Here is an 8,531-nt window from a genome sequence, read left to right as displayed (position 1 = left end):
AAACGTTAAAACTTCAGCAAACACAAATGTGGACGCTGTTGTTGTGGTAGTCTCTGTTGTCTTTGTTGTTGCGGTTGTTGTCGTTGTGTTGGACTGAGGACAGCCGTGAGTTCACACTGTAAACGCAGCACACAGCAGTCGAGTGTTGTGGTTGTTGTGGTTGATGTTGTCGTGCGTGTTGTTGTGGTTGTTGTTGTGGTTGCCGTAGTTGTTGTGGTTGTTGTTGTCGTAGTTGTTGTTGTGGTTGTCGTGCGTGTTGCTGTGGGTGTTGTAGTTGCGGTTGTGGTTGTGTGTTGTCGTGGTTGTTGTTGTGGCTGTCATGGTTGTTGAGGTTGTTGTTGTTGTGGTTGTTGTGGTGGTTGTTGTGGTGGTTGTCGAGGTTGTTGTGGTTGTTGTGGTTGTCGTGGGTGTTGTTGTGGTTGTCGTGGGTGTTGTTGTGGTTGTTGTGGTTGTCGTGGGTGTTGTTGTGGTTGTTGTGGTTGTTGTTGTGGTTGTTGTGGTTGTTGTGGTTGTCGTGGGTGTTGTTGTGGTTGTTGTGGTTGTCGTGGGTGTTGTTGTGGTTGTTGTGGTTGTCGTGGGTGATGTTGTGGTTGTTGTGGTTGTTGTGGGTGTTGTTGTGGTTGTGGTTGTTGTGGTTGTCATGGGTGTTGTTGAGGTTGTTGTTGTTGTTGTGGTTGTTGTTGAAGTTGTTGTGGTGGTTGTCGAAGTTGTTGTGGTGGTTGTCGAGGTTGTTGTGGTGGTTGTCGTGGTGGTTGTTGCTGTTGTTGTTGTCGTGGTTGTTGTCATGGTTGTGGTCGTTGTTGTTGTGGTTGTGGTCGTTGTGTTGGACCGAGCACATCGGTGAGTTCACACCTGATTCACACTGTAAACGCAGCACACACACACACACACACACACACACACACACAGCAGTGGAGTGTTTCCAGGTTAATCAGCGCTTCCATCACAGGGTTATTTTGTGGCGTGGACAGATACGGCCTCGTCGTCCTCGTCCAATCATCTCGTATCATTTTTCTGCTCCTCTTATAAAAGTTTGTGGCGAGCGGCGGCGGCTGATAAATACAGGTGATGGATGACGAGGAGGAGACTATTATTCCTTATCATCTGCTGAACATGAGGAGCGTCTGAGATTACATCACACACAGATGAGAGGGAGGCCCCTGAATGACAGAGATATTAGCGCCGCTGAAGATGTGAGCGCAGATTTCCTCCATGACAAATGACCCAGTGAGGAGAGGAGCAGGAGGAGGAGGGGGGAGGAGCAGGAGGAGCAGGAGGAGGAGGTGTGGACGGACGACTGTCTGACATTTCAAATTATAGAAGAAGAAGAAAATACTGGAAGGACCACTTCAGGGTCTGAGAGGACTGCACCACTCTAACTTTATATTCACACACACACACACACACACACACACGAGAAAGTTGTAACGTAATTTTTAATGTTTAATTAAGTGTAATTTATGACATAAAAATAAGTGTTTAAATAAAGTCTTGTGAGTGAGTAACAACACTAACGTTCTCTCTAATTATTATTATTATTATTATTATTATAATAAGGGTATATATTCAACAATACATCACAAAACTAAATATTAAATACATGAAATGGATCCTAAAAACAATTCACTTTTTAAGATGAAAATTTGAAAGGAGGAAAAAAAGTGTTTGTAATAATTGGCTTTGTTTTTCAGGAATCTACCACTAAACCAGAGGAGGGGGGGAGGAGGAGGAGGAGGAGGAGGAGGAGGAGGAGGAGGAGGAGGAGGAGGAGGAGGCAGAGCAGAACAAACAGGAAGTGACAGGACTCAGAGAAACAGCTTTAAGAACACGACAGCAGACATTTCAGTTAGCACAGTTAGCATGTTTCGCTAAAAGACTATTGTTGTTCTCAACCACACATACACACACGCGCGCACACACACTCACATACGCATGCACACGCGCGCACACACACTCACATACGCATGCACACGCGCGCACACACACACACAGACACACACACACACACAAACTCACACACACTCACACACACACGCACACTGATAAATTATCAATGACTCCACTTTAGCGTCTTTCCACAGAATCGGGCGATCGAGGTTCAACATAAATAAATCAGTGGCCTCTCTCTCTCTGATTGACAGCTCTCTGTGGGTCATGTGACAGGAAGTGCTGATCTGTTATGGTTCTCAGGTGTGATGACCTCACAGGTGATGACCTCACAGATGATAACCTCACAGTTCAGGTGTGATGACCTCACAGATGATGACCTCACAGACAATGACTTCACAGAGGATGACCTCACAGATGATGAATTCACAGGTGATGACCTCACAAATGATGACCTCACAGATGATGACCTCACAGATGATGACCTCACAGATGATGACCTCACAGTTCAGGTGTGATGACCTCACAGATGATGACCTCACAGACAATGACCTCACAAATGATGACCTCACAGATGATGACCTCACAGCTTAGGTGTGATGACCTCACAGATGATGACCTCACAGGTGATGACCTCACAGATGATGACCTCACAGATGACCTCACAGCTCAGGTGTGATGACCTCACAGGTGATGACCTCACAGCTTAGGTGTGATGACCTCACAGATGATGACCTCACAGCTCAGGTGTGATGACCTCACAGACGATGACCTCACAGCTCAGGTGTGATGACCTCACAGATGACCTCACAGATCAGGTGTGATGACCTCACAGTTCAGGTGTGATGACCTCACAGTTCAGGTGTGATGACCTCACAGTTCAGGTGTGATGACCTCACAGCTCAGGTGTGATGACCTCACAGTTCAGGTGTGATGACCTCACAGATGATGACCTCACAGATGATGACCTCACAGCTCAGGTGTGATGACCTCACAGCTCAGGTGTGATGACCTCACAGATGATGACCTCACAGCTCAGGTGTGATGACCTCACAGCTCAGGTGTGATGACCTCACAGCTCATGTGTGATGACCTCACAGATGATGACCTCACAGATGATGACCTCACACCTCAGGTGTGATGACCTCACAGGTAATGACCTCACAGATGATGACCTCACAGTTCAGATGTGATGACCTCACAGCAATGACCTCACAGATGTTGATGTGAACAGAGAAGTTGAGGAGGAAAAGTTCCTCTGGTTCTTCTCCTCTGGAGCGTGAGGAACACATTTGCACACAGAGTTTGACGGCAGTAGCTGATTGGACGGTTAAAACGAGAGGCCGTGGCAGTAAATCAAATACCCATCAGCCCTTGCGTCTGGCCCACATACATTCATACATTCATACATATACAGTTTGTTTCCATTAACATGGAGAACATTGGGTTATTACAGCCATAATTACTGCGCGCCGTCTGCCTTTCGCCGTCTTCATATCTGCCAATAAAGCGCCGCCCAAACGCCCGGGCGCCGCCGCAGCAGGGAATCATGGGAATGAAATTAACTGTTGATTTGTGGAGTGTGTGGCGCGGCCACAGCCACACGCGGGTTAAATGAAAAGATGACTGCAGCCTGTTTGCCGGGGCTGTTCATTAGTTAGCGGACGCCGCGGGTTCGATTCCCCCAGAGGCCGCGACCGGCGGCGCGGGCCGCGCCATCGCATCAGCGGCGCTGCGGCGACGGCGAATCAAATATGACGGGAGACGATGATGTCCCCGCGGAAACAGCGCGTAAATAAACTCTTATGGAAATGTCCGTCTGTAATGTCGTTTTGTCACAATCAATTTCCCATTACCCGTCACCGCGGCAACGCACACACACATGCACACGCACACACACACACACACATGCACACACACACAAGACAGTAAAATTCAGTTTGAAGGCGAAAAAATGAAAAGAAAAGAAGGTTAGAGAATAAAACAAGGTTAGTATGAAGAGAGGAGGAAGAGGAGGAGGAGGAGGAGGAGGAGGAGGAAGAGGAGGAGGAGGAGGAAGAGGAAGAGGAGAAAAACTACTGCAAGTTAAAAACCAGAACTATCAGAATCTATGATCATGATGATGATGATGATGATGATGATGATGATGATGATGATGATGATGAACCATAGATAGTGGTAACCATAGATGTTTTTTTGGGGGGGTTTTTTTGAGACAGTGTGCGAATAAATGTCACCTCTGACACAACTGCTGTTGTTTGGATGCAGCACACACACGCGCGCACACACACACGCGCACGCACACACACACACACACACAGTGATAATGTAATGCTAATAAAGCAGAGGGCAGACTGGTGACCTTTACATGATGATGAAAGACAAATGTCAGGAGTGTAACTGTGTGTGTGTGTGTGTGTGTGTGTGTGTGTGTGTGTGTGTGTGTGTGTGTGTGTGTGTGTGTGTGTGTGTGTGTGTGTGTGACAATACGGGGGCAGAGAGACAGAGTTAAAGTTAAAGTTTACTTCAATCTAAAGTTTTATTCTGAAACAGGAAGTAAATTCCTCATCTTCCCCCTACGACTACTTCCCTAACGCTGCGTTCAGGGTCTGACCTGAGGGTTTTTTTCTCCTGTGATGAGTTCAGTGTGTGTGTGTGTGTGTGTGTGTGTGTGTGTGTGTGTGTGTGTGTGTGTGAGGGAGACATGTTGTGTTTAGGGACTGCAGGAGAAACGACGTGACCCAGATCTGACGAAGACGCCTTGAGGCTGCAGTGTGTGTGTGTGTGTGTGTGTGTGTGTGTGTGTGTGTGTGTGTGTGTGTGTGTGTGTGTGTGTGTGTGTGTGTGTGTGTGTGTGCGTGTGTGTGCGTGTGTGTTGCCTTCAGAGGATTGAGATGTTACTGGTTCAGTTTTCTGCTGAAGCGGCGTTCAGACACTTAGTGAACGCCGCTTACACTTTTGTTTTCTGCAGAGGAACTAATTCAATCTGTGTGTGTGTGTGTGTGGGTCTTGTGTTCATTTCAAACAGACTAAACAAAGTAACCAGTTAATAACTAACCCCTCACCATGAATCAGCTTCTGCCTCATTAGGACCAGGTTTTGGTCTCCATGAGGACGAGTGGTCCTGACAAGGTCAGTGTTTATGACACACACACACACAGACACACACACACGCACGCACGCACGCACGCACGCGCACACACGCACACACACACACACACACACACACACACACACACACACACACACACACACACACACACACCCAGTGTCTATAGGTTCTGTCAATATCTCATAACCAAATCTGAGGTTCCGTCAATATCTGCTAACCAAATAAAGACGTCCTGTCGGGGGCGGAGCCTGTGTCCACGGCCAATCACAGCTCAGCTGGTTTGAATAAACAATGAAGCAATAACCAAAAAAACAAACCTCCAGACAAATTATCCTCAGAGCAATAAAGGAAAACGCCGGCGACACACGGCGTCGCCATGGTTACCTGCACCTGGGGATGAGGTCACCATAGGCTTCACCAGGAAACCACAGCAGCCAATCAGAGGCCACCGTCACACCTGTGTCAGGTCAGAGCCAAGGAAGGAAAGAAGACAAGGAAGGAAAGAAGACAAGGAAGGAAACAAGGGAGGAGGCAAGGAAGGAAAGAAGAAAGAAGACAAGGATGGAAACAATGGAGGAGGCAAGGAAGGAAAGAGACAAGGAAGGAAAGAACAGAGGAGGCAAGGAAGGAAAGAGACAAGGAAGGAAAGAAGGGAGGAGGCAAGGATGGAAACAAGACAAGGATGGAAACAAGGGAGAAGACAAGGAAGGAAACAAGACAAGGAAGGAAACAAGGGAGAAGACAAGGAAGGAAACAAGACAAGGAAGGAAACAAGGGAGAAGACAAGGAGGGAAACAAGGGAGAAGACAAGGAAGGAAACAAGGGAGGAGGCAAGGAAGGAAACAAGGGAGAAGACAAGGAAGGAAACAAGGGAGGAGGCAAGGAAGGAAACAAGGGAGAAGACAAGGAAGGAAACAAGGGAGAAGACAAGGAAGGAAACAAGACAAGGAAGGAAACAAAGGAGAAGACAAGGAAGGAAACAAGGGAGGAGGCAAGGAAGGAAACAAAGGAGAAGACAAGGAAGGAAACAAGGGAGAAGACAAGGAAGGAAACAAGGGAGGAGGCAAGGAAGGAAACAAGGGAGAAGACAAGGAAGGAAACAAGGGAGGAGGCAAGGAAGGACACAAGGGAGGAGGCAAGGAAGGACATCAGGGCCGTTACAAGGGAGGGAATGAGGAAGGAAACGAGGATGAGGAAAGAGAGGAGGAAGTGAGACAAGTGGAAAAAAAAGGATGGATGGAAAGAGAGGAGGAAGTCCAGGAGGGAGACAGAAAAGGAAACAAAGGAGGAGGCAAGGAAGGATTTGACGGAGGGAGGACGAGGAAGGAGATGAGGATGAGGAAAGGAGACAAGGGAGGAAACAAACAGGGAAACAAGGAGGAAGGTCATAAGGAAGGAGACAAAAGAGAAGACAAGGTAAAGAAGGAAAGGATGAGGAAGGGGGAAAAGTAAACGTTCACTTCCTGTTATATTTCATCACTTCCTGTGGACTTCCTGGTCACAGATCAACAACTTCCTGATGATAAATCACTAAACAGCCAGGTGTGTGTTAACAATAAAGTCTGGGGGGGTCAGAGGTCAGTGGAGGTCATGCTGCCTTGCCCCCCGGTCACCTGACCTGAGGCACAGAGGACTTCCTGTTGTGATGGATGACCGTCACCATGGCGACACATGGAGACACAAGCAGACAATGAGATTCTTCCTGGAGGAGCTTCATCAGTCATCCTCACACAACGCCACGGCAACGCCACGGTCACCACTTCCTCCAGGCTCTGTGTGTGTGTGTGTGTGTGTGTGTGTGTGCGTGTGTGTGTGTGTGTGTGTGTTAGTCAGTATATAAAATATGTCCGTCTGCTTGATAGATGGCCTCATTTTAACCCTGACACACACAGACACACACACACACAAACACACACACACACACACACACACACACACACACACACACACACACACACACACACACACACACACACACACACACACACACACACACACACACACACACACACACACACACAGCTGCAGATGTGACACACTGATCGTAGAGCCAATTAAAGGGCCATTACACTCAACATGCTGTCATTACCCTGGGAGAGGGCACAGACTGTGTGTGTGTGTGTGTGTGTGTGTGTGTGTGACATATGCTTCAATGACATCACATTGACTCACATAATAACACTGAACTATCTGACCTGTGTCAGCATCAGTACACCTGTACAGGTACAACCAGACCACTGTGTGTGTGTGTGTGTGTGCAAGTGTGTGTGTGTGTGTGTGTGTGTGTGTGTGTGTGTGTGTGAGACAGAGCTGGAGGGAAGGTCGTGGGAGGTTACAACTTCATATCTCAGACTGTCTCAGACTGTGTGTGTGTGTGTGTGTGTGTGTGTGTGTGTGTGTTATGAACAGTGTCAATATCTCAATAAGTGTCTCACAGTAATGGTTACAAATCACTGTGTGTGTGAGTGTGTCTAATGAGCTGGCCTGAAGGCAGAGTCAACATTTATTACCACACACACACACACACACACACACACACACACACACACACACACACACACACACACACACACACACACACACACACACACACACACACATGCGCGTGCAGACACACACACACACTTTGAAAAATGACAGCTGTTATTTGTTTATCACACACACATAATAATGTCTGTGACAGTTTCCATTGATCAAATCAATACACCTGACACACACACACACACACACACACACACACACACACACACACACACACACAAACACACACACACACACACACACACACACACACATTTTTATGAGGTACACCTTCTCCAATTCAAATTCACATGAAGTAGAGGAGAAAGGAGATGAAGATAAAGAGAGGAGGAGGTGAAGTTGAAGAGAGGAGGTGAAGATGAAGAGAGGAGGTGAAGATGAAGAGAGGAGGAGGTGAAGATAAAGAGAGGAGGTGAAGATAAAGAGAGGAGGAGGTGAAGTTGAAGAGAGGAGGAGGTGAAGATAAAGAGAGGAGGAGGTGAAGATAAAGAGAGGAGGAGATGAAGATAAAGAGAGGAGGAGATGAAGATAAAGAGAGGAGGAGGAGATGAAGAGAGTAGGAGGAGATGAAAAAGGAGGAGGTGAAGATAAAGAGAGGAGGAGATAAAGAGAGGAGGAGGTGAAGAGAGGAAGAGAAGATAAAGACAGGAGGAGGTGAAGATAAAGAGAAGAGGAGGTGAAGATAAAGAGAGGAGGAGGTGAAGCTGAAGAGAGGAGGAGGTGAAGATACTGACAGGAAGAGGTGATGAAGAGAGTAGGAGAAGATGAAGAGAGGAGGAGGGGATGATAAAGATGAAGACAGGAGGAGGAGATCAAGAGAGGAGGAGATGAAGATAAAGAGATGATAAGGAGAAAAAGATAGAGAGAGGAGGAGGAGGACATGAAGACGGCAGGAGGTGTAGATGAGGAGGTAAAGATGAAGAGATGAGGAGGTGAAGATGAAGAGACGAGGAGGTGAAGATGAAGAGAGGAGGAGGAGAAGAGATGAGGA

The sequence above is a fragment of the Microchirus variegatus genome (assembly GCF_963457635.1).
Source record: "Microchirus variegatus genome assembly, chromosome: 18".
Taxonomy (NCBI): domain Eukaryota; kingdom Metazoa; phylum Chordata; class Actinopteri; order Pleuronectiformes; family Soleidae; genus Microchirus; species Microchirus variegatus.
This window is presented reverse-complemented; position numbering follows the sequence as displayed.